The sequence below is a fragment of the Penaeus vannamei genome, chromosome 30 (assembly GCF_042767895.1).
Source record: "Penaeus vannamei isolate JL-2024 chromosome 30, ASM4276789v1, whole genome shotgun sequence".
In the NCBI taxonomy this organism is placed as follows: Eukaryota; Metazoa; Arthropoda; class Malacostraca; order Decapoda; family Penaeidae; genus Penaeus; species Penaeus vannamei.
In genome coordinates this window covers 20,027,284-20,047,471 of record NC_091578.1, presented here as the reverse complement: position 1 = coordinate 20,047,471, position 20,188 = coordinate 20,027,284, and the positions used below count along the sequence as shown (strand labels likewise).

At 44.5% G+C, this 20,188-nt stretch overlaps 1 pseudogene; it reads right to left on the bottom strand.

Moving 5' to 3' along the window:
- Positions 1-366: 366 nt before the first annotated feature.
- LOC138867505 (uncharacterized) lies at positions 367-2,005 on the bottom strand (annotated as a pseudogene).
- Positions 2,006-20,188: the final 18,183 nt, after the last annotated feature.

Here is a 20,188-nt window from a genome sequence, read left to right as displayed (position 1 = left end):
TAATTTACCATGCCGACAAATTCTTGGAGTCCTTTGATAGTGGTTGGTGGGGGAAATCGTGAAACTGCGTCTATCTTACTTGGAAGGGGTGAGACGCCTGTTGGCGAAATCTTGTGCCCGAGAAATTCCATGGATGTGGCACCAAATTGACATTTGTCTTGACGCACCACCAGGCCGTTATTATGGAGTCGTTTTAACACGACCCGTAAGTGTTGGAGATGTTCGTTGGGGTCTCCTGAGAAGATGAGGATATCATCAACATAGCAGGCGCAAAAGGGAAAGTCTCCGAGAATGCCATCCATCATGCGTTCGAAGGTAGCCCCTGAATTTCGTAGGCCAAATGTGGAAAAATTAAAGGTGTAAGTGCTATAAGGTGTAATGACTGCTGTTTTGGGTGTCTTCAGGGTATACTGGTACTTGAAAGTAGCCTTTCAGGAAGTCGAGTTTATAGAAAACCTTGGCACCATGAAGGTTAGAGGTTAGGTCCGCCATATTGGGAAGAGGATAGTGGTCTGGTTCTGTGATCAGGTTAAGACGCCTATAGTCACCACATGGTCGCCAGGTGCCTTCGGGTTTCTGCACAAGATGCAGAGGAGATGCCCAGGGACTTGATGCCTTTTGACAGATGCCCATCCGAGCCATTTCGGAGTAAGCTTGTTTAGCTGCTTGAAGCTTCTCTGGAGATAAACGCCTGAATTTTGAGTGTACCGGAGGGCCTGTCGTTTTGATGTCATGGAATATTCCATGTTTGGCTGGCTGTCCAGGCTGCTGACGGAGTTCTGGTCGAAAAATGTCTGGGTACTCTTTGCAGAGGCTGTCGTAAGGGGTATCTGCTCTCACAGTGCAGATTTCTGTGTACTGATGATTGGAACCTAGGGGTGTAGAGCAGAAGGTTGTTACATCCAATAGTCTACGATTGGCGACATCAACGAATAGTCCGTGGTGCCCGAGGAAGTCTGCTCCCAGAAGAGGTGTCTTAACATCAGCAATGATGAAGTCCCAAGTGAAGCTGCGTCCGGCGGCTTGAATGGGTATAGTCTGGATACCGTACATTGGGATGGGCCTTCCATTGGCTGCAACAAGTTTGACATTTGATGGTCGTGTCCAGGAACGAGTTTTGTTTTCTGCTGTGGCTGGGAACAGAGAACGGAATGCGCCTGTATCCACGAGGAATTTGCGACCAGATAGGGAGTCCGTAATAAAGAAGCCCGATGCTGAGTTGTCAAGTGCGTTGATGTTCCCGCATCTCGGGTTCTGGGTTGCCACCTTAGCGGGGAGTGGTAGCCCCATTACACGTTTTTTTGGCCAATGGCATCCAGGTAGGCACTTGTGGGCCCTTGCTCCAAACCTGTAGTGGTAATAACAAAATCCATGTGATGGTTGGGAAGAGGCACTTCGAGCTTTGTAGTGTCTTACCTGTGAGTTGGGACGTCGCTTGTTAGCAGCATTGATGAGATTGTCTGCCTTCTTTATGAGATCGTTTATGGGACTGTCATCGGCTTCATGCAGGGCAGATCTTACAGAGGGGGGAAGGCGCTGCAGCCACAGCTCCTGCATCAAGTCCACACGCCTTGGTTTGTTGGTTGTAGGGTCGAGGTCAGGGAGTGTAGTGAGAGCCTGCATCTCGTTCCATGCTGCATGTGCTGTTGTCTCCCAGAGGTATATGGGGAAGACTCGGGAGCTTTTGGGCACGGGTGCTGACGGAGAGAGTGAACTCTTGTAGAAGGTAACTCTTCAAGTTTTCATATTCGACGTCTTGGTTCTGGTCCTGGTTGTCCAGCCATGCGGCAACACGAGGGAATAACTGCTCGGGGATTGCCTCCAACACATAGTCTGCCTTCGTTCGGGGGTCTGTGACTCTTCTCAGGTGAAACTGGATTTCTGCCCGCCGGAACCAGGATGTAGCTTCTTGTGGGCAAAAGGGGGACAGCTTCACTGCTACGGCGTGGATGGAAGGAGTTTCGGCGTTTCCTTTCGCTTCACTAGGAGTTGTCTTCAGCAACATGGTCCGAGTATAGGGGTCACCAATTGTGAGGAATCAAGAAGAAGCGTATTCAGTCGAAACCAACTTTATTTTGGAATGAAAATACATATTACATAGCTATGATGATTATGTAAAAGTACCAACATAATTATGTAAAATAAACAATACTATTAATTTATGTAATTGTTTGTCTTTATGAAACGTTTTATTTTTACATTACACAATTAACAAAATGTTAAATTTCAGTTGAAGTGTACACTGCACTTTACACGATTGTTTTGTTCAAAGTCTTTATTTATGTAATTGTTATTTTAGGGGTAACTTAAATTTTACAGTCCCAGTCAGACCCAGGGTCCCATGGTTAATCGTCTACCCCCTCCGATGACGGGGCCGAGGATTCCGAATCCAAGAGGTTATCAGCACCGGGATCTTGTAAAGGTCCCATGTCCGATTCCAGGTCCGGAGGGGCTGTGCCGTCCAAACGGGGAAAGTTTGAAAGAAAGGAGGGACGAATTCCGCAGTGACCCGAATTGCTTTAAATTTATTTGGGTGCAAGGTGACTTCCTGCCCATCTGAATTTGGTCTCCTCACCACATAAGCCACGGGCCCGAGCTTTTTCAAGACCCGGACCGGCCCTAACCATCGGGGACCCAGGGGTCTGGTTCCGTGACTGGGGTGTAGGATAACGCTGCGATGTACAAAGACCAGATCCCCTTCGTTATACTCCCGCGGTCGAGCCCGCCGCCTTCGATCGTGATCGGCGGTCCAACGCTCACGAGCCTTTCGGGCGGCCTCACCAACTGCTCGGAGTTTTGACCTTAATGAGGGCAAGGCCCCTTTGGCATAGATTACGTGGTTTGATCCCACGAGCGGAAAATGACTGTCCCGATCTGTGAGAAGGTACAAAGGGACGTCGTTTACGCTCTGGTGTATGGAGGAATTGATGGCAAACCTCACATACGGTAATAAATCGTCCCAACAATCAGGATCATCCATTTGGAGCGTGCTCAGGGCGTCCTTGACCACCCGATTCACCCTCTCCACCATACCGTTGGCTTGCGGATGGTAGACTGTGGTGAAGAGCGACTTCACCTGGAGGTGATGACAGATGTCGGAAAGGAGACGATTGCGGAATTCAAGGCCGTTATCTGATAATAGGGTCCGCGGGGGACCGTACCGAGTAACGAATTCCGCAAGAAACACGTCTGCTACGGTTTGGGCGTCCTTCGATGCCAACGGGAACAGCTCGACAAACCGGGTAAGATGGTCAATCAGCACAAGGACGTATTTGTTTCCACGCGCCGAAGGGGTAAGAGTGAGGATATCCACGGACACCCGCTCGAAGGGCTCCGCGACGTCCGGCATGGACTGTAGGGGAGTTCGGGCGATCGCCCCCTTCCTCCGTTGACATGCCGTACATGATGTGACATATCTCCGGGATGCGGCCAACATCCCGGGAAAGTAAAAATGATCCCTTAGCCACTGATACGTCCTGTGGACGCCCTGATGTCCGGCGGACGGTACGGCATGGACCACATCCAAAGCAGCGCCGCACAGCGACCCTGGGATTACGAGCTGAAGCATGGCTCGTTCATTATTGGACTTGACATGATATAAGACTCGGTCCCGAAGTTCGAATTGGTCTAGGGGAAGAGGGATACGCCTCGGCGGCAGGCGGCCTTCCTCCAGATACTCTATGAGCTGTTGCCAAAGGGGATCATCTCTCTGATGACGCTCCACCAAGTCTGGTTGCAGCAAGGGGCTATCAAGGTCAGCAATGGCTGCGATCTGACGACTGAGCAAGTCAGGGACGTGGTGGACTCGACCCGGCTTATAAAGAAGCTTGAAGTCGTAAAATGTCAGTTCGTGAGCCCATCGCGTCATCCTTACCGAGGCAGTTGGTTTGCGGAAGACTGATACCAACGGCCTGTGATCTGTAAAGATACGGAATCGTCTCCCATAAAGGTAAGGGTGATAATGCCTAGTGCTCTCGACAACAGCGAGGGCTTCCAGATCGATGGTCGGGTACCTGCATAAGGCAAGCACCGATCGCCGTGCCCGAAGCATCGGTGTGAAGCTCAAAGGGCTTTTCAAAATTTGGTTGGATCAAGCAAGGCGCGGTGGCAAGCGCCTGCTTAAGCCATTCAAAAGCCTCCTGCTGAGGTTTGCCCCATGAAAATTTTGTATCTTTTTTCAGGAGCCGAATCAAAGGAGATGCGACCCGTGCATAATTGGGCACGTGCCTGCGAAAAAAAAGAAAAACAGTTGCCCCAAGAACTGGTGAACGTGCCGTTGGTTGCGTGGTGTCTTTATGGCTCGTATCACTGTAACCTTGTCAGGGTCAGGCAAAACACCGTTCGGCGTAATCAAGTGGCCAAGAAAACGAAAAGTGTCGGTCGCGAAGCGACCGACACTTTTAAGCCTGAACCCTGCTCCAGCGACCAACTGCAACACGGCATCGAGGTGAGATAGGTGCTGCTCAAACCCTGCACTGTATATTACGACATCGTCAAGATATGCCAGCGCATGGTGGCCCAACACCGGGTTGAGAACGGCGGCGATAGCCCTCTGAAAAGTTGACGGGGCCGTCGTCAATCCAAAGGGCATACGCGAAAACTGAAACAGACGGGCGCCGTCCGAGAAAGCTGTCTTTTCTTGGTCCCTCTCATCGACCTCAACAGTCCAGTATGCGCTTTTAGCGTCGAGGACACTAAACCAAGACTTACCTGCCAGCTGATCAATGGCAGCGTCCATCCTGGGTATGGGATACGCATCTGAAACTGTTTTCGCGTTCAAAGCACGGTAGTCAACGCAAAAGCGTGTCGAACCATCCTTCTTTTTCACTAGCACAACAGGAGAGAGCCATGGTGAGCAAGAAAGCTCGATCATCCCGTTTGCAAGCATCTTGTCGCACTCCGTACGGATGTACTGCCGTGTACTCTCCGGGAGGCGCCACTGTTTCACATGGACGGGTTGGTCGTCCGTGGTTTTGATTTTATGCTTCATGTGTGGCACCACACCTGGAGGCAGCCCTTCGTTGAACAGATCCGGGTAACGATCAAGTACCTGGACAAGCTGTTCATGTTGGACTGACGACAGGTGAGCAAGATCCACCCGGGGAACACCAACTGCCCCTGCTGATGAGGGAAGTTCCTCGTTCTCAAAAGAACATACCAGGAAAACCTCAAACTCGTCCCTGTTATAGCCAAAGTCATCAAGTCCATGTGCAAAATCAAACCGGTCCTCGAAGTCCGCCATCAGACTATCCGGTTCGCTTCCATCATCGATGGGAGTCGAGGAAGCCATGTCTAAAGCTCCTCGACTATCCCCAGAGGATGAGCCCACATCTTCCGGGTTGACGCCGGAATCCTAGTTCATGGATTCCGCGTCGTATTCGAGACGATTAAGTGAAACCTCCACGATCGCCGCATAGCAGAGGACGAATCCTTGCTCGATCTCAACCGGAACTGTCTGATCCGCGCACATCTCATCGCACCTTCCCGGTCTCCGCCGCTCGCGCTACAGCAACGTAACAAGGCCTCCGGTTCGTGGTATGTCAGGATGGCGAGGGACCCGGCACCCGAGAACGAAACCCCGAGTCGGACTCCATTAAAGCTAGCAGAGCTGGCCCCTGAAACAGGGGAGAGGTTCAACTTAAAATTGAACCTCCGCAGCAGGTCCACACCTATCAGCACCTCTGCTGGAAACCTGGTGTCGTCGTCCACCACGAACACCGAGTGCCGGCACTTACAGGCTCGGGAAATCTTAAACTCATGGGTTGCCCTGCCCTTGATGTCCAACGCGGCCCCAAATGCCCCCCTAAGGCCGCGTGGGTGCGGTGAGAGCGGGGTGCTGGAAATCCTCCTGAAACAAGACTCCTTCACCACCGTTGCTTCACTTCCCGAGTCAAGAAAGGCTAAGACCATAGTCCCAGCAACCACACAATTCAATAGCGGCCGCCCCGCCTGAATCTGTGCCTCGGGAAGCTCCGGTTCCGTGGAACTGTCGCTCCCCTCGGCGCCCGCCATCATCATTGTCCCTGGCAGTGGCTCGTTGTGGTTGCGGTTGTGTTCTGTCGGGCGGTGCCCTACGTTGTTCTGCCCGAAAAAAGCACCGCCCAGCCACATGCCCTCGGCGGCCACACCGGGTGCACTGATTACCCTCTCGCACCGCACGACACTCGGAGGCGTCATACGTAGTCACCTGATGGTAGGGACACCAGCGTCGGGGTTCTCGAGTGCGTACGGGTAACTCTGCTAGGGGATCAACTGGAGGGGAAGCTGCCGGAGATCGACCCTCGCGAGGAGTAGAAGAGCGAGGTTTAGGCCCTGCCTCGCTCGAGAAACTGACCAAGGGTTTCTCTACCCGCCCGGCATAGTGCCGATGGTGCCAGACCTTTTGGGCTGCTTCGACCACCCGGTAAAGTGGCTGATCCTCTATCAACAGGAGCTTTTCCCGCAGCCAGGGCGGGAGTCCATGGAGAAAAGTTCTCCTCATCAGAGGTTCAGCTGGCCCAAGTTCACCAGGATAGTCACGCATGCCTTGATAAATCATGGTCTCGACCGCGAGATAGAAGTCCCTAGGGGAAGTGTCGCCTAGTACGTACGACCCCAAATGCCGTAGGTACTCCATCGACGAGCACGTCCCCCGGAGACGTTGTCGAAGGGTTTGCTTGAACTCGTCCCAGGTCCCAATGCCGTCAAAAACTGGGGAGTTAATGACTATATCCGCCGTTCCCCTACAGCTACCACGGGCGGTAAGGATGGGCTTGCTCAACGTGCCGAAACCAAGTTTCCAACTCCTTATTCCTCCGAAGAGGCTGGCTAGCTGGAACTTCTGCCCGGTAAGGTGGAATCGGGTCACGCAGGGTTATACCCTGATCTAAGGGACACGGATTGACGGGCGCACGCTGAGACGAGTGGTCAGTTGTGACCGCATGCACCCCCGCTTCTACCTGCGATGCAGAGGCCGCAGCTGGCGAACGAGTGTGTGGTTCAGATGCCCTGGGCTCCAGTAATCGCACGATATTGGCGTACTGCCCTTCCAGGGTACTGAACCGGGAATTCAGTCGTTCGAATTTATCCACCAGCTCCTCATACATCGAGAGCGAGAGGTGGTCACGGGGCTCTAGCCTTTGCCCCAAAGTCAAAGATTGAGCATTATCTCCTCGATGAAACTCGGGGCCCTCAAAAAGGGTGTTAGAAGAGGATCCTGAGGACTCATTAGTGGGTTCTCCTTGGACGGTATTGCGTGTGCGAGGCATTTTTGCGTCCCAGCACTTGCTCTACAAACCGTTACTTAGCGTGCGATAGACTTGCACAAAGGCTTGACCAGGCACTTTATAGAAAGAATGACTGTTCTCTCCCACCGCTGCCTACCAAAAAGGGGCGTAGACCCAGTAGATTTTAAGTGGTCTGGTTGAGTCCGGGCTCAACCGAGAATATGGTTTTTGCTCAAGGGAAAGATTCGTCTGCATTGAACAGATGTAAGGTTCCGGGCCTACGGCACGCTGCCACCACCCGATTAGTAGGTTCGGGAACCCTGCATGTCGTGTAAGTGGGTGTGGGTGTTGTATCAGAGAAGGGTGGAAGGAAAGTACAGAATGTGTGTGCTGAATGTTGGATGTGTAAGTGTGTAGATGTGAAAAGGGAGATAGCGTAGGCTGAACGTCTGCGTGGACGTGTTTGGAAGAAAAAAGCAAGATCATAGAATTCTTCTTCCCCTCGGTTTGAGCATCCGCCTGCTGGGAGCGGGAACACAGGTATAGCAAAATGAATCTGTTCTTTTGATATCAGCTTAATATTCTCTGATTTATCTAGCCTTTTTACAGCCTTTCAAGGGTTGTGTGATGTCAGAGCAACCAGCAATATGCTGTTTAGGAGACCCGAGTCTGAGAAAGATTTAGGCATCTAACCTTGGTCAGAACCAGAACTTTAGTGGTGGTAAGATTATGAATTATTCTGACTGGAGTTGAGTAAAAGCTCTATGATGGTATGAAGTTTATTTTGGGAGCAAATTGCACTCACTAGGGAGTTACAGGCATTTTCAGTCATGGAAAGGTAGACAAAGGTGTGTGCATTTCGACCATAATATATTTACAATATTCATGTTTAAAAATAAATAAATAGTTTGGCTTGGCGACTTCAACGCCATAAAAGTAGTGAGACTTGGTTAGAATTACGTTCATAGTTATAAAAATAACAAAGTTCACATTATCACCACAGTCCTTCTTGACTGATGGCTGAACATAAAAATAAAATAAATAAATGAATAAGAAAGCCTGCGAGACTCAGTCACAGGTGAAAAAATATATATATACGTCTGCGGGATGTAACCGCACGTGGCACACGGCGGGGACTTTTTATTATTATAAATGCAATAATGTTAAAAATCATGATAATCATGATGATAATGACTATAATGATAATAATCATAAAAATGATGACTAATGATAATAATTATGATAATAACTATCATTCAGTCCATTTATAATGAAATAAAGGCCATAAGTAAAAAAAAAAAAATTCCAAAGGTCGAAAAAACGACAAAATCTAGCGTATTACAGCCTTTTGAGAGAAACGTCGCAAAAACCCTTTTCGCTTTTTAATGGTAATTATGAGGATTTTAGTATTAATTCAGGTAATTTTGATGATTTCCATGATGATTCCTTTATTATTGACAATAATGATGATAATGACAATGATAATGACAATAATAATGATAATAATGATAAAGTCATAATTATAATGATAATCTTGAGAATTACTGCAATAATAGCAATAATTAACTCCATACTAATAATGGCAATATAAATAATAATAACATCATTATCATTGTCATTGTAATTATTAGTATTGTCATTATTATTTCTAAGATCATCATTATTTCTAAGATCATCATTATTTCTAAGATCATCATTATTGCTATTATCATTATATAATTAGTTATAATGATAAAAATAGCAATCATAATTAGCATAATAATTATTCTAACTGCAATAATGATGATGATAATAATGATAATCATGATGATAATGACTATAATGATGATAATCATAAAAATGATGAAAGTAATGATAATAATGATGATAATAATTATCATTTAGTCCATCTATAATGAAATAAAGGCCAGAAGTAATAAAATCCCAAAAGTCGAAAAAACGGAAAAATCTAGCGTATTAAAGCATTTTTAGAGAAACGTAGAAAAAACTTTTTGTTTTTTAATGTTAATTATGAGGATTTTAACATTAATTCAGGTAATTATGATGATTTCCAAGATGATTCCTTTATTATTGACAATAATGATGATAATTATGATGATAATGACAATGATAATGACAAGATTAATGATAATAATGATAAAGTCATAATTATAATGATAATTACTGATATAATAGCAATAATTAACTCTATAATCTTGATAAATACTGCAATAATAGCAATAATCAACATTATTCCAATAATCACAATGATAATGATGTTATTATTTCTTTTGCCATTATTAGTATGGAAATTATTGTCATAATCATTGTCATTATCATCATAATTATCATCATTATTGTCAATAATAAAAGAATCATCATGGAAATCATCCTAATTACTTGTATTTATGTTAAAATACTCATAATTACCATTAAAAAGCGAAAAGTTTTTTTTTTCGACGCTTCTCTTAAAAGGCTGTAACACGCTAGATTTTGCTGTTTTTTTCGACTTATGGGATTTTATTACTTCTGGCCCTCATTTAATAATAAATGAACTGAATGATAATTATTATCATCATTATTATCATTACTGTCATCATTTTTATGATTATTATCATTATAGTTATTATCATCATGATTATCATTATAGTTATTATCATCATGATTATAATTATCATTATCATCATTATTGCTAATTATTATTGCTATTTTTGTCATTATTACTATTTATATAATAATAATAGCAATAATGATAATCTTAGAAATAATAATGACAATAACAATAATTATAATGACAATGATAATGATGTTATTATTATTTCTATTGCCATTATTAGTATGGAAATTATTGCAATAGAGTTATTTATTGCTATTATTGCAGCAATTATCAAGATTATCATTATAATTATGACTTTATCATTATTATCATTATTATTGTCATTATCATTGTCTTTATTATAGTAATTATAATCCTTATTGTCAATAATAAAGGATTCATCATGGAAATCATCATAATTAGCTGTATTAATGTTAAAAATCTCATAATTACCATTAAAAAGCGAAAGTTTTTTTTTCGACGTTTCTCTCATAAGGCTGTAATACGCTAGATTTTGCCTTTTTTTTTCGACTATTGGGATTCTAATACTTCTGGCCTTCATTTCATTATAAATGGACTGAATGATAATTATTATCATTACTGTCATCATTTTTATGATTATTATCATTATAGTCATTATTATCATGCTTATCATTACTATTATCATTATTATTACAGTTATAATAATTATTATGATAAGTATGATTGCTATTTTTATCATTATAACTATTTTTATAATGATGATAGTAATAATGATGATCTTAGAAATAATTATGATCTTAGATATAATAATGACAATAATTATGATGGTAATGGCAATGATAATGACAATAATGATAATAATGATAAAGCCATAATTTTAATGATAATCTTCATAATTACTGCAATAATAGCAATAATTAACTATATTCCAATAATTTCCATACTAATAATGGCAATAGAAATAATAACATCAATAAAATTGTCATTATCATCATTATTGTCAATAATAAAGGAATCATCATGGAAATCACCATGATTGCCTAAATTAATGTTAAAATCCTCATATTTACCATTAAAAAGCGTAAAGTTTTTTTATCGATGTTTTTCTGAAAAGGCTGTAATTTGCTAGATTTTACCTTTTTTTGACTTTTGGGATTTTATTACTTCTGATCTTTATTTCATTATAAATGGACTGAATGGTAATTATTATCATTATTATCATTACTGTCATCATTATTATGATTATTATCATTATAGTCATTATCATCATGATTATCATTATTATTATCATCATTATTGCAATTATAATAATTATAATGCTAATCATTATTGCTATTTTTATCATTATAACTATTCATATAAGGATAATAGCAATGATGATCTTAGAAATAATAATGTAAATAATAATAATTATAATGACAATGATAATGATATTATTATTACTAATTCCATTATTAGTATGGAAATTATTCGAATAGAGTTAATTATTGCTATTATTGTAGTAATTATCAAGATTATCACTATTTATGACTTTATCATTATTATCATTATTATTACCATTATCATTGTCATTATCATCATAATTTTCATATTGTCAATAATAAAGCCATCATCATGGAAATCATCATAATTAACTGAATTAATGTTAAAATTCTCATAATTACCATTAAAAAGCGAAAAGGTTTTTTTTTTCAACGTTTCTCTCAAAATGCTGTAATATGCTAGGTTTTGCCGTTTTTTTTTCGACTTTTGGGATAATATTACTTCTGGCCTTTATTTCATTATAAATGGACTGAATAATAATTATCATCATTATTATTATTACTGTCATCATTTTTATGATTATTATCATGATAGTCATTATCATCATGATTATCATTACTATTGTCATCATTATTGCAGTTATATTAATTATTATGCTTGTTATTATTGCTATTTTTATCATTATAACTATTTATATAAAGATAATAGCAATAATGATGATCTTAGAAATAATAATGACAATAATAATAATTATAATGACAATGATAATGATGTTATTATATCTATTGGCATTATTAGTATGGAAGTTTTTGGAATAGAGTTATTTATTGCTATTATTGCAGTAATTCTCAATATTATCATTATAATTATGACTTTATCATTATCATTATTATTGTCATTATCATTGTCATTAACATCATAATTATCATCATTATTATCAATAATAAAGGAATCATCATGGAAATCATCATAATTACCTGAATTAATGTTAAAATCCTCATAATTACCATTAAAAAGCGAAAAGTTTTTTTTTCGACGTTTCTCTCAAAAGGCTGTAATACGCTAGATTTTGCCGTTTTTTCGACTTTTGGGATTTAATTACTTCTGGCCTTTATTTCCTTATAAATGGACTGAATGATAATTATTATCATCATTATTATCATTACTTTCATCATTTTTATGATTATTATCATTATAGTCAGTATCATGATTATCATTATTATTATCGTCATTATTGCAGTTATAATAATTATTATGCTAATTATTTTTGCTATTTTTATCATTATAACTATTTATATAATGATAATAGCAATGATGATGATCTTAGAAATAATAATGACAATAATAATAATTATAATGAAAATGATAATGATTTTATTATTATTTCTATTGCCATTATTAGTATGGAAATTATTGGAATACAGTTAATTATTGCTATTATTGAAGTAATTATCAAAATTATCATTATAATTATGACTGTATCATTATTATTGTCGTTATTGTCATTAACATTGTCATTATCATCATAATTATCATCATTATTGTCAATAGTAAAGGAATCATCATGGAAATCATCATAATTACCTAAATTAATGTTAAAATCCTCATAATTACCATTAAAAAGCGAAAAGGGATTTTTTTCGACGTTTCTCCCAAAAGGCTGTAATACGCTAGATATTGTCGTTTTTTCGATTTTTGGGATTTTATTACTTCTGGACTTTATTTCATTATAAATGGACTGAATGATAATCATTATTATCATTATTATCATTACTGTCATCATTTTTATGATTATTATCATTATAATCATTATCATCATGATTATCTTTATTATCATCATTATTGCAGTTATAATAATTATTATAATAATAATTATTGCTATTTATATCATTATAACTATTTAAATAGTGATAATAGCAATAATGATGATCTTAGAAATAATAATGACAATAATAATAATTATAATGACAATGATAATGATGTTATTATTATTTCTGTTACCATTATTAGCATGGGAATTATTGGAATAGAGTTAATTATTGCTATTATTGCAGTAATTATCAAGATTATCATTATAATTATGACTTTATCATTATTATCATTATTATTGTCATTATCAATGTCATTATCATCATAATTATCATCATTATTGTCAATGATAAAAGAATCATCATGGAAATCATCATAATTACCTGAATTAATGTTAAAATCCTCATAATTATCATTAAAAAGCGATAAGGTTTTTTTTTCGACGTTTCTCTCAAAAGGCTGTAATACGGTAGATTTTGCCGTTTTTTCGACTGAATGATAATTATTATGATCATTATTATCATTACTGTTATCGTTTTTATGATTCTTATCATTATAGTCATTATCATCATGATTATCATTATTATTATCATTATTTCAGTTATGATAATTATTATGCTAATTATCATTGCTATTTTTATTATTATAACTATTTATATAATGATAATAGCAATAATGATGATCTTAGAAATAATAATGACAATAATAATAATTATAATGACAATGATAATGATGTTATTATTTCTATTGCCATTATTAGTATGGAAATTATTGGAATTGAGTTAATTATTGCTCTATGACTTTATCATTATTATTATAATTGTTATAATCATCATAATTATCATCATTATTGCCAATAATAAAGGAATCATCAGGGAAATCATCATAATTACCTGAATTAATGTTAAAATCCTCATAATTACCATTAGGAAGCGAAAAGGTTTTTTTCGACGTTTCTCTCAAAAGGCTATAATACTGTAGCGGTTCGTGATTGGCCATCAATCTGGAACCGCGCCTGACCTGTGATTGGCCGACCCCTGCTTCGGGACTGCCCTAATCGGCCGAGCTAACATCGCCGGTCAGGTACTTAAGCCGCCGGACCATAGGTGGAATCATCATTCGCCACACGACTGCTGACCTGACATAACTTGTGCTTGGCTCATTAACAATAGAGATAAAATCCAGTTTGGTTTCTTAACCTCTACACTGGTGACCCTCGGAGTGACCCAAGTTTTTACCCAAGATGTCAGCAACACACAGGACGCTACCAGTCTGGCCAGCCTGCCGGAATGTTTTTTTCAAGTGGAGCAGGAATTCCTCCTCAGGAACATCACCACCCAGACCACAAAATTCCGTATGCTGGTCACTAACCTCCCGCCAGAACTTCTGACCGTCGGCGACCTCCTGAATGATCATCGGTGCGCCACTTACGACGAGCTTAAGGAGGCCATTCTTAGGCGAGCAGCACCTAACCCTCTGACCGCGTTAAGCTCCTTCCTCTCGTCTGAAGCCGCGGACAGCCGTACTCCCACAGAAATCCTTCACCACTTCCAGCGCCTCCTCACCCGCACCAGCACGACGCTCCCACCAGACGTCATGCGCTCTCTCTTCCTCAAGCGGCTGCCCGCTGACATCCAGCAAATCCTGCTGGTGTCAGATGCCCCATTGGAGCACCTTGCCCTAAAAGCCGACGCGATGCTCGAAGCTAGGGCACCCACACCGTCAAAAGCGACAGTGTCTGCCGCAACCACCACCTCCGCCGTGACGTTGGGATCCCTTGCAGCTCACGCCGCCATACTATCCGAGGCTGTGCAGAAGATATCTACACAGGAACGCTCTCGCTCCCGGCCTCGTTGTCGCACCCTTTCGCCGCCACACAGTGACCGGGACTTCAGGCGCTCTCTACCGCCTAACCGCCAGCCTCGCTTCAGCGCTTCTGCACCGCCGCTCAAAGATTGGAGGGTACAGCGGAAACTGGGCGCACCTGTCTTTCGCGGACCTCGGAGGCGTTTATTGTACGTCCGAGATGCCTCCTCCTCCCTACGTTTCCTTGTCGACATAGGGGCCGAGGTCAGCCTCCTCCCGGCCTCCCACAGAGATAAACGCTTCCCCTCCTCTGGTAAGTACCCCCCTAATATATACAGTGCTTCCCAGGACCTGCGCCTTCAAGAACATCCTGCGGGAATTCCCGGCCTTGACCAAGCCGATCAACCGGGCCACCCAACCACGGCACGAAGTCCGGCACCACATCGTCACCCACGGTCCCCCTGCCGACTCTCGCTGCCGTCCGCTCGCCCCCGACAGATGTCGCAGTGCCAGGGCGCAGTTCGACCATATATTGCAGTTGGGGATTATACGCCCTTCCAGCAGTCAATGGGCGGCCCCTCTGCATCTGGTGAAGAAGAAGGACGGTGACTGGCGCCCGTGCGGTGATTACCGTCACCTCAACACGATCACCGCCCCCGACAGATACCCCCTGCCGCACCTGCACTCCTTCTCCCACGAGCTGTCTGGCTGTACGGTTATTTCCAGGATCGACTTCGTGCGGGCCTTCCACCAAATCCCGATCGCTGAAGAGGACATCCCCAAGACGGCCGTGATCACACCTTTCGGCCTTTTTGAATTCCTCAGGATGCCCTTCGGTCTTAGGAACGCCGCCCAGACCTTCCAGCGATTCATAAACGACGTGACTCGCGGCCTTGAGGGCGTCTTCGCCTACATCGACGACATCCTCGTCGCCAGCATCTCAGAAGCAGACCACGCCCGCCATCTCCGCGCCCTCTTCGGCAGACTGCAAGACGCGGGCGTCGTTATCAACCCGGGAAAATGCCAGTTCGGTGTCGCTTCCCTCTCTTTGCTCGGCCACACCGTCACCCCCCCAAGGCATCACCCCAGCGCAGGAGAAGGTCACCGCTATAAGGAAGTTCCCCAGGCCAGCGACGGAGAAGCAGCTGCGGAAATTCCTGGGCATGTTTAACTTCTACAGAAGGTTCGTCCCCGGGTGTGCCCAGCTCCTCAAGCCCCTCCACGCCCTGATCACACCAAACAGGGCCAGCAGAAACACCAGAATCGAGTGGACATCCCCGACTAACGAAACCTTCCAAGCCTGCAAAGAAGCCCTTGCCTCTGCCACCCTGCTTAACCATCCGCTGCCCGAGGCTCACCTCAGCATAGCGGTCGACGCCTCCGACACTGCCATCGGTGCAGTCCTCCAGCAACACCTGGGTAAGCAATGGCAACCCCTTGCCTTCTTTTCGCAGACCCTGTCGCCACGCCAGTCACGGTACAGTGCCTTCGGAAGGGAGCTCCTGGCAGCATACTCCGTGGTGAGGCATTTCCAGCCGACCGTGGAGGCTAAGGAATTCCACATCCTGACGGACCACAAATCCCTCACCTTCGCCTTACACTCGAGGTCCCGCCGCCAATCCCCTCGCGAGGAGCGCCACCTGGACTTCATTTCCCAGTTCACGACGGACATCCGCCACATTCGGGGCTCGGACAATGAGGCCGCCGATGCTCTGTCGAGGGTGACCATATCTGCTGCGACTCTCGCCGACGACGCAGTGGTTACCATCTAGTAAGCAGAGAGCAACGCCAGGACACGTCCTTGACTCCACTCCTAGAGGGCCAGACTTCCCTCTACCTTGAGAGAGTCAAAATCCCGAACTCCTGCGACGACCTTCTCTGCGATTTCTCTCTCGGCTACCCTCGCCCATACATCCCGCCTTCCCTCCGCCGGCGATTCTTCGATGCCTACCACCAGCATCGCGGCATCCGGGCCACCCAACACCTCATCCGCAGCATGGTCGTCTGGCCCGCCATCAACAAGGACGTTCGGCAGTGGTGTCGTTCCTGTATCGAATGCCAAAGAAACAAGAACCACAGGCACACCAAATCCCCCCTCCAGACCTTTCCTATTCCAGACAGTAGGTTCCAACACGTCCACATAGATATAGTGGGACCCCTGCCCATGGACGACGGCTACAGCTACATCCTGACGGTGATCGACCGCTTCACCAGATGGCCCGAGGCTACGCCCATCCGCGACATCACCGCAGCGACAGTCGCCAAGACCTTCTTCAATACCTGGATCTCCCGCTTCGGGACCCCGGAAACCGTCACTACAGACCGCGTCGCCCAGTTCGAGTCCGAACTTTGGCGCCACCTAATGATCCTGCTCGGGTCCAAAAGAATCAGGACGACTGCCTACCACCCCTGCGCCAACGGCATGGTCGAGCGACTCCACCGGCATATGAAGCAGGCCCTAACATCATCCTCCCCTAACAGGAGATGGGTCGACCAACTACCTCATGTCCTCCTCAACATCCGGACGTCGTTCAAAGAGGACCTGCAGTGCACCAGCGCAGAAATGGTCTACGGGACAACGCTCGCCCTCCCTGCAGATTTCCTTGTCACAGCCAGCAACTTCGAACCCGGGACCTTCGGCAAACAACTCTGCGAATGAATGGCCCAGGTACGCAATCGACCGACGAGACCCACCCGACAGCAGTACATATACATGCCTCCAGGACTCCAGGATTGCTCTCACGTCTTCGTGAGCAAACATCCCAGACCTCCTCTCTGTCCTCCGTACGAGGGTCCATTCCCGGTCATCCGAAGAGGCGACAAGACGATCACCATCCGCCGCCCAAAGGGAGAAGACACCGTGACCATCGACCGCGCCAAACCCGCACACCTGCAGCAGCCCTTCAGGATCGCCAAAGTCCGTTTCGCGACCGCGAAACTAGAAGGGGAGTGCTGTAGCGGTCCGTGATTGCCCATCAATCTGGAACCGCACCTGACCTGTGATTGGCCGACCCCTGCTTCGGGACCCCCTAATCGGCCGAGCTAACATCGCCGGTCAGGTACTTAAGCCGCCGGACCTGAGGTGGAATCAAGGGCTTACCTGGACCTCTAGGTGCCAAGGTTTTTTGTTGTGCTTTCGTGGGAGGCTAAAGAGAGCGATTTGACACCCCCACGGCAAGCTCGACGATCTGGCCCTTGTGCTGATAGCTTTGGGTGTTATCGTGCACTACCTTGCTTTGAGGCTAGTGATTTTAATTGTAAGCCCAGGGTGCTTGCAATTAAAATCACGAAGCACTATCAAATCAGCTCTTTTACTGCGAGGTGTCGGCCGGACATATAAGGGCTCTGGCCCGTTCGGCAGGGTCCCGACCCCGACCGACCCTAACACACAAAGAGAGCTGATTTGCCAGTGTGCCTTCCTTTTTTGAGACCCATCTCCACCCTTTCATCGTCCTGTTATTAGCCTTGGCTAGACTCCCTACCTCCCATCATCATCACCCTTACGCGATGCCACCATGGGTCACGTAATCAAATTATCATACTCTGGAGAGCCCATCTCCTGTGAGGTGGCTCTCCAGAAAATCTTCTCAATCACAGAAGTTGCTGTCACGCACTGCTTCAAAGTGCATAATGGCTACAAAGTTGTTGTTGCCAAGCAAGAACAGCTGACCCCTTTCCTTTCGACTACTGGCCAGAGAAAACTCGCTGATCATGGTTTTAAACCTCTCCCCTCCCCGGAAACGAAGGCTAAATGCACGGTCGTGGCTAAAAAGATCGACAAGACAATCCTGCCATGATCGTGCCAAGCCATCCAGGAGGATGTCACTACCATGAACGATGTCACTGTGGTGAATGTTTACAAACCACCAGAGTCGCGAATACTTAAGATTCGCTGCTCAGCCCCCGAGGAAGCACAGAAGCTTCTCTCCCGTGGGATCGTGCTGTTTAACACATCCGTCCCCACCTACAATGTAGAAACCGAGTGCTTTGTTCAGGTCGATCAGTGCCTGAAATGTTACCGATACAATCACCTGAAACACACCTGCACACACGAGCAGCGTTGCAGCCGCTGTGGTGACCCAGGTCACTTCTTTTCCACCTGCAGCAAGGACATCAAATGCTGCAATTGTGGGGGGCAGCACGTCGCTGTCAGCGGGTCTTGCCCTACACGAAAAGAAATAATCAAGACTAAAAGACAAACACTCAAACAAAACAAAAACACAACATACGCAACAGTCACCCAACCCTTACAAACAAGCACACCTACCACAAGACAACCAAACACGATTCCCTCAGGAACCACTCTGCCGCCTGCACACTTCCCCCAAACAAACACCTTCACACCAAACAACAACCCAAAAATACAAGCAATACTACACGTAGCTTTAATAGCTGCCAAATACAACGCCAAGAAATTCGCAAACATAGTCCCTATCATGCTTCAAAGAAACGGTTTCCCCAGCATTGTGATTCCTGAGGAAATCTTCGAAGACCAAAACCTGTACATACATACATTTCACACACAAACACTCACACCGAGGTCAGAGAGGCAACCATGACATCCACACAGCCCTCTACCTCTCACTCACACGGACTCCCACAGCCACTACCACAACGAATACATAAAGAAACTGCACAAAAGAAAACTACACCAGATACTTCTGACAACAAACGCAAACATACTTCACCACCAGACATGCACACCAAAAAAGACAAAAAAGACCCTGAGCTCTCGGACCCCGAGGCTCGTCACGTTCACGACGATACCATCTTGTCGGATTCCGACAGTAGCGAGAGCCTCGAGATCGATGTCGGTCTCGAGGAAGGCCTCGGTGCCTCCTCGCTGACTGCTCCCCTCGAGGGAGCAGGTCCTGTTCTCCCTGTCAGGGGAACTTTCGGGAGACGAGGAAGTATCGGGAATTGGTCCGCCGATACCCGAGAATTCCGAGTCTCCCAGTCTCAAGAATCCCTTCCTGACCTTGACGAGCCCTCGACGGGGGCTCGCTCCCGTCGTTACCGAGAGCAACAAACGCCACACAAGGTGAGACTACAACACCCGGACTCACCATGAGTGGCGTGCTGACAATCGTGCAAGCGAATGTAAGATCATTTTTCAATATACGTAACATTTTTTACGATTTCCTCGATCGGGAATGTCCTGACGTGGTTCTTTTAAATTCCACCTCTATCACTAACTCCTATGCTATCAAACACTTCGGCTCCACGTCAAGACAGTCACGAAACGGCTGGTTCGTAGGGTCCTGCATCCTCGTCAAATCCACCCTTTATTTCGAATTCATTTCACCCCCATTCATCCATCCAGACTTCTTGGCTGTAAAGCTATTCACCCAGCAGGGCCCTATGATGATTGCCACGGCCTATATCAGACCAAATTCAAACTTGCCACTTTCAGATTTCAATAAATTATTCAGCTATAATAATCTTCCAGTCTTCTTCGCCGGGGATGTCAACGCATCACACATATCACTACACCACACAACCACGAATGCACACGGTAGACAGCTCTTGTCTATTTTCAACACAAAAA